The sequence below is a fragment of the Hordeum vulgare genome, chromosome 7H (genome assembly GCF_904849725.1).
Source record: "Hordeum vulgare subsp. vulgare chromosome 7H, MorexV3_pseudomolecules_assembly, whole genome shotgun sequence".
Taxonomy (NCBI): Eukaryota; Viridiplantae; Streptophyta; class Magnoliopsida; order Poales; family Poaceae; genus Hordeum; species Hordeum vulgare.
Window position 1 is genome coordinate 93,133,388 of NC_058524.1, and position 7,921 is coordinate 93,141,308.

Here is a 7,921-nt window from a genome sequence, read left to right on the forward strand (position 1 = left end):
AAAAAATCTTCGTAAATTTCCAGGTCATTCCGAGAACTTTTATTTCTACACAAAAACAACACCATGGCAATTCTGCTGAAAACAGCGTCAGTTTGGGTTAGTTCCATTCAAATCATGCAAATTAGAGTCCAAAACAAGGGCAAAAGAGTTTGGAAAAGTAGATACGACGGAGACGTATCAACTCCCCCAAGCTTAAAGCCTTGCTTGTCCTCAAGCAATTCAGTTGACAAACTGAAAGAGACAAAAGAAAAACTTATACAAACTCTGTTTGATCTTGTTGTTGCAATTATGTCTAACTCATATTCAGAATTTCAGCAAGATCATAAGCTAACCACATAAGCAATGACATTTAAGTCTCGTGAAGAACTCATATCAATGGCATAATCAACTAGCGAGCAATAATGATAACTTTCAAACGTCAACACTTCAATCAAAACAATCATGAAGCAATATGAACACTTGGTATCTCGCTAGCTCTTTCTGAGACCGCAAAACATAAATGCAGAGCACCTTCAAAGACCAAGGGCTGACTGAACATTTTAATTCATGGCAAAGAAGAACCAGTCACAGTCATACTCAATAACAGTTAATAGCAAAGCATAAAAATGGCGGAGGTGCTCTCTAATTGGTGCTTTTATAAGAAGAGGATGACTCAACAAAAACATAAATAGAGAGGCCCTTCGCAGAGGGAAGCATTTATTTACAGAGGTGCCCAAGCTCAAGCTTTGAAGACAGAGATAAATAATTTTGGGTGGCATTCTTTCATTGTCAACGCGATGACCAAGAGTTTTCATCATCTTCCATGCTACACATATTATAGGCGGTTCCCAAACAGAATAGTAAAGTTTTGACTCCCCCACCATCGATCAATCACACTCCACGACTAGCTGAATCCTCGGGTGCCGTCTATACCAACAACAATCCAGGGGGAGTTTTGTTTGCAATTATATTTTCGATTTGAGCATGGAACTGGGCATTCCGATTACCAGTCCCTTTCTCGTGAGTGATAGTGAATGAACACGTATCGAGGATAACACGCCTAGCATGGAAGATACTGACTGCCCCTAGTCACCACATGAGCGGTTCGGGCATACAAAACAGATTATTATTTGAAGATTTAGAGAGTGGCACATGCAAATTTACCTGGAACGGAAGGTAGATACCGCATATAGGTAGGTATGGTGGACTCATATGGAACAACTTTGGGTTTATGGAAGTGGATGCACAAGCAGTATTCCCGCTTAGTATAAGTGAAGGCTAGCAAAAGACTGGGAAGCGACCAACTAGAGAGCGACAATAGTCATCAATATGCATTGAAATTAACCAGTGCTGAGTGCAAGCATGAGTAGGATATAAATCACCATAAACATGAATATCGTAGAGGCTATGTTGATTTTGTTTCAACTACATGCGCGAACATGTGCCAAGTCAAGCCACTTGAATCATTCAAAGGAGGATACCATCCTATCATACTACATCATAATCATTTTGAAATTCATGTTGGCATCCAAGACAAACCATTATAAGCTCCTAGCTAATTAAGAATGGCATTAGAGACTATGATCTCTAAGTTGTCATTGCAAACATGTTTCTCTCATAACAATGCTGAATTAGGAACGATGAGCTAGTCATATTTACAAAAACAAAATAGGTCGAGTTCATACCAACTTTTTCAGGCTCAGTCACTTCATCATATATCGTCATTATTGCCTTTCACTTGCACGACCGAATGATGTGAATAATAATAAGAGTGTTCGTGCGTTGGACTAAGCTGGAATCTGCAAGCAAACTCAGAGGAGAAGACAAATTAATACGACTCTTTGATGGATGAACAATAATGCATATGAGAGCCACTAATCACTTTAATCATGGTCTTCTGCCTCGACCCAAAGAAAAAGAAAATTATTTACACGGGAAAGCTCCCAACAAGCAAAAGAAGAATGGGAAATCTTTTTGGGTTTTCTTTTAATTACCACTAAGCAAGCTAGAAAGTAAACTTACAACTAATTTTTTTTTGTTTTTGTCATTTTTAAACAAACACACGAGAAGAATGCAAGAAAAGAAATAAACTAGCATGGATGATACAATGGGAAAGTGTGAACACCGACTATCAAAGTGAATGTGTGAGCATGAATATAAAGTAGGTGAGAAACACATACTCCCCCAAGCTTAGGATTTTGGCCTAAGTTGGTTTAGTTCCACGGCTGGTCCAGGCGATATCCAAAATCATAATGGGGGTTGTACTGGAACGCGACAACTACCGCCTGAATAGCTGCCTCACGGAGGCGAGCAACATTCACCTCCCTCTCATTCTCCTCTGCCTCTCCTATGGTTATGTAATATCTCCGTTTTCCCTGAAAGTCAAAGAAGGCAGGAGCAGGAAGGGTAATATGGAAACACGATGCCCGTTAAATATTAACCGATATAGGAGGGATTCATTATCCCTCTCAAGGAACTGATAACGTATCAAAGCGGCATGATCAAGGAAAGCTATATGCAGCGGGGGATCTCCTGTGCGGATGGGTATTCCAAGAAAATTTGCTATGCGAGTGGCATAGATCACACCAAAGAAATTCCCTTCATTAGCATTATTATTTAGCCTCCTCGCAATTATAGCTCCCATGTTGAAACTTCTATCACCCGTTAGTGCGCTCTTAAGAATACTAAGGTCAGGTGCGCAGAGGTGACTATGCTCATGCTTGTCGTTAATGCATCTACCTATGAAGAGGGCAAAATAATGTAAGGCAGGAAAATGAATGCTCCCCATGGTAGCCTGTGTAATATCTCTAGTTTCTCCAACAGTTATACTAGAGATAAAATCTCTATCCTAAGACTTAAGAGGGTCATTGGGACTAACCCAATCAGGTATCTTGCAAATTCTATTAAAATCCTCTAAATCCATATTATACGATTTTTCATAAAGATCAAACAGTCTGGATGTGTCACGGGCAGCTGAAAATTTGAATCTACGAACAAAAGAGGCAGCGAGTGTAGTATACCGTTCACATTTATTGGAGATGAATTCTTCGAGCCCGGCGTTGCGAAAAAATGTATCAAACTAATCCTTGAAACCTGCATCAATCATGAATTCATCAGAAGGTCATTCACATGGTTGCACCGGTACGTTCCTCGGCTGATAAGGATCGGGCTCTCGAATCGCGAGACGGGGACCCCTTTTGCTTAACGAACCACCATGATAGTTTTTCCTGAACATCTTCCTTTTTCTGAAATAATTCTAAAATTTTTAGTGACTCAAAATAAAAGTGAACAAGGCTTAACAAAACTCATAGCAACTACTCCTACAAGTGCCTAGAGGCCATATCATGCATCAAAACTACTTGGGACCAACTAAAATTAACATGCAAAGCTCAAGAACAGGGTCACGAAGGCAGCAATAATATGCAATGAATAAAGCACTAGAACAAAAACTAATTGGACCAATGGAGGAGTCACGTACCAAGGAACAATTCCCCAAAACAGCTTAGTGAATGGGACTTTGCACAAGGAGATGGAAAAATGCAGCAAAATGAGCAAGAACACGAGTTTGAGCCGTGGAATGATTTTTTCTGGAGGTAGACGAAGGATATGGGTGCTGGAATAAGTGGAGGGGGGCCACGTGGGACCCACGAGCCTGCTAGGCGTGCCTAGGGGGGGTGGGCGCGCCTCCTGGGCTCGTGGCCCACTCGTGCATCCCCCTGACTAGTTATCTATCTCCGAAATTTTTAAATATTCCAGAAAAAATCATACTTGAATTTTAGGGCATTTGGAGAACTTTTATTTTCAGGTCACCTTTTTATTGAACGGAAAAAGCAGAAAACAGGAAAATAAAGCTAAATCTATTATTTTTCTACTAAAAAACAGAAAGTAAAAGTTGGGAACAGAAGGTTGTGACTTCTAGATTCATCCATCTCATGGTCATCAAAAGAAATTCGTCAATGAGGTTGATCCAGTCTCCTTGACAAACTATTTTCGAATCACATAAAACCGGAGAATTTTCGAATAATCACTAGGTTACCTCAACGGAGATGTGCACATCCCCAACAAGTATATCATATTCCATCTTGACAGTAGGTATAGGGAATTCAAAGCTTCCAATAATAATTCATGAAGATTTTTCAATAGCATTAATGCAATGAACTCGATATTGTTTCTTCGGAAAGTGCACCGTGTGCTCATTACCATTAACATGGAAAGTGACATTGCCTTTGTTGCAATCAATAACATCCCCTACAGTGTTTAAAAAGGGTCTTCCAAGGATGACCGCCATGGCATCATCCTCGGGAATATCAAGAATAAAAAAGTTCGTTAAGATAGTAACGTTCGCAACCACAACAGGCACATCCTCGCAAATGTCGATAGGTAAAGCAGTAGATTTGTTGGCCATTTGCAAAGAAATTTCAGTAGGTGTCAACTTATTCAATTCAAGTCTACGATATAAAGAGAGAGGCATAACACTAACACCGGCTCCAAGATCACATAAAGCAGTTCTAACATAATTTCCTTTAATGGAGCAAGGTATAGTGGGCACTCCGGGATCACCTAGTTTCTTAGGAGTCCCACCCTTAAAAGTGTAATTAGCAAGCATGGTGGAAATCTCAACATCAGGTATCTTTCTTTTATTAGTCACAATATCTTTCATGTACTTAGCATAAGGAGACATTTTAAGCATATCAGTCAAACGCATTTGCAAAAAGATAGGTCTAATCATTTCAACAAAGCGCTCAAAATCCTCATCATCCTTTTTCTAGGATGGTTTAAGAGGAAAGGGCATGGGTTTCTGAACCCATGGTTCTCTTTCTTTGCCATTCTTCCTAGCAATAAAATCATTCTTATCATATCTCTTGTTCTTAGGTCGTGGGTTATCAAGATCAACAGCAGGTTCAATCTCCACATCATTATAATTACTAGGTTGAGCATCAACATGAACATCATTATCAATATTATCACTAGGCTCATGTTCATCACCAGATTGTGTTTCGGCATCAGAAATAGAAACATCATTTGGATTCTCAGGTGTAACAGCAACATGTTTACTAGCATGCCAGTCCCTATCATCTTTCTTTTTCTTCCTATTACCAGGATGACTAGGTGCATCAATATTAACTCCTTGAGAATCTTGTTCAATTCTCTTAGGATGGCCCTCAAGATACAAAGGTTCCTGAGTCATTCTACCACATCTAGTGACTACTCTAACAGAATTGTCATTCAACTCATTAAGCAAGTCATTTTGAGCCTTAAGTACTTGTTCTATATGAGTAGTGACCATAGAAGCATGTTTACCAATAAGCTTAAGATCATTACATTTATATCCACACAAGCACTTATATGATTAATCATGCAAGCATTTTGTTGCAGTTGTCTGCTAACATAATCATTAAAACTTTGTTGTTTGGCAACAAACTTATCAAATTTATCTAAGCATAAGCTAGCAGGTTTATCATAAGAATATCACTCTCATTGAATCTACGAAGAGAATTTACCTCTACTACCTGTGTTGGGTTATCAAGACCATGTATTTCTTCAATAGGTGGTAGATTCTTAACATCTTCAGATTTAATACCTTTCTCTTGCATAGATTTCTTGGCTTCTTGCATATCTTCAGGACTGAGGAATAGAATACCTCTTTTCTTCGGAGTTGGCTTCGGAGGTGGTTCGGGAATAGTCCAAGCATTATCATTGCTCAAGATATTATTCAATAGAATTTCAGCTTGTTCCATAGTTTGTTCCCTGAAAACACAACCAGCACAACTATCTAGGTGGTCCCTAGAAGCATCGGTTAGTCCATTATAAAAGATATCAAGTATTTCATTTTTCTCAAGAGGGTGATTATGCAAAGCATTAAGTAACTGGACAAGCCTCCCCCAAGCTTGTGGGAGACTCTCTTCTTCAATCTGCACAAAGTTATATATATCCTGCAAGGCAGCTTGTTTCTTATGGACAGTAAAATATTTCTCAGAGAAATAGTATATCATATCCTGGGGACTATGCACACAACCAGGAGCAAGAGAAGTAAACCAAGTTTTAGCATCACCCTTTAGTGAGAAAGGAAACAACTTAAGGATATAGTAACAACGATTTTTTTCCTCATTAGTGAATAGGGTGGCTATATCATTCAGTTTAGTAAGATGTGCTACAACAGTTTCGGATTCATAACCATTAAAAGGAACAGATTCAACCAAAGTGATTAACTCAGGATCGACAGAGAATTCATAGTCCTTATCAGTAACAAAGATGGGTGAAGTAGGAAACTTAGGATCATTTTTCATTCTAGCATTCAGAGATTTTTCTTTCCACTTGCGTAATAAATTCTCAAGATCATAGCTATCCTTACAAGAAAGAAAGTCTTCAGCTACCTCTCCCTCCATAACATAACCCTTAGGTATACCAGGCAATTCATATCTAGGAGAGATAGGTCTAACAGGTGAAACAACAGGTTCCAGATCAATAATTTCATCAGTTTCAGAAGTATCATCAGATTCAGCAGTAACTCTAGCAATTTGTGCATCAAGAAATGCACCAAGTGGCATATCATTATCAAGCAAAGCATCATCATAAGCATCATGGATAGCAGAAGTAGCATCATCAAGCACATGCGACATATCAAAATTACCAATAGGTGGTGGTGTCGCAAATTTACTCATAAGTGAGGGTGAATCAAGGGCAGAGCTAGATGGCAGTTCCTTACCTGTCCTCGTAGTTGAGGGCAAGACTTTAGTTTTTGGATCTCTCGGATTCCTCATAGTGATCAACGGATATAAATCCCAAGTGACTCATAGAATAGAGCTATGCTTCCCCGGCAACGGCGCCAGAAAAAGGTCTTGAAAACCCACAAGTATAGGGGATCACAACAGTTTTCGAGGGTAGAGTATTCAACCCAAATTTATTGATTCGACACAAGGGGAGCCAAAGAATACTCTCGAGTATTAGCAGTTGAGTTTTCAATTCAACCGCACCTGAAAGACTTAGTATCTGCAGCAAAGTTTTAGTAGCAAAGTAGTATGATAGTAACGGTAGCGGCGGTAACAGTAGCAGTAGTAATTTGTATAGCAAGTGTGACAGGAGTAGCGGTAAAGTAACTTAGCAAGGACCAGTATAGGAAAAGCTCGTAGGCATTGGATCGATGATGGATAATTATGTTGGATGGCATTCATCATGTAACAGTTATAACATAGGGTGATATGTAACTAGCTCTAGTTCGTTAATGTTATGTAGGCATGTATTCCGTATTTAGTCATACGTGCTTATGGAAAAGAACTTGCATGACATCTTTTGTCCATCCCTCCCGTGGCAGCGGGGTCCTAATGGAAACTAAGGGATATTAAGGTCTCCTTTTAATAGAGAACCGGAACAAAGCATTAGAACATAGTGAATACATGAACTCCTCATACTATGGTCATCTGCGGGAGTGGTTTCGGCTATTGTCACTCCGGGGTTGCGGGTCATAACACATAGTAGGTGACTGCAACTTGCAAGATAGGATCAAGAACACACACATATTGATGAAAACATAATAGGTTCAGATCTGAAATCATGGCACTCGGGCCCTAGTGACAAGCATTAAGCATAGCAAAGTAGTAGCAACATCAATTTTAGAACATAGTGGATACTAGGGATCAAACCCCATAAAAACTAACTCGATTATATGATAGATATCATCCAACCCATCACCGTCCAGCAAGCCTACCATGATATTACTCACGAACGATGGAGAGCATCATGGAATTGGCGATGGAGGATGGCTGATGATGACGACAACGTCGATTTCCCCTCTCCGGAGCCCAGAACGGACTCCAGATCTGCCCTCCCGAGGAAGAACAGGCGGTGGCGGCGGATCCGTATCGTGAAACGTAATGAACTTTCTGTCCTAATTTTTCCTGGGCGAGAGAGACTTTATAGAGTTGGAGTTGGACGCTGCGGAGCT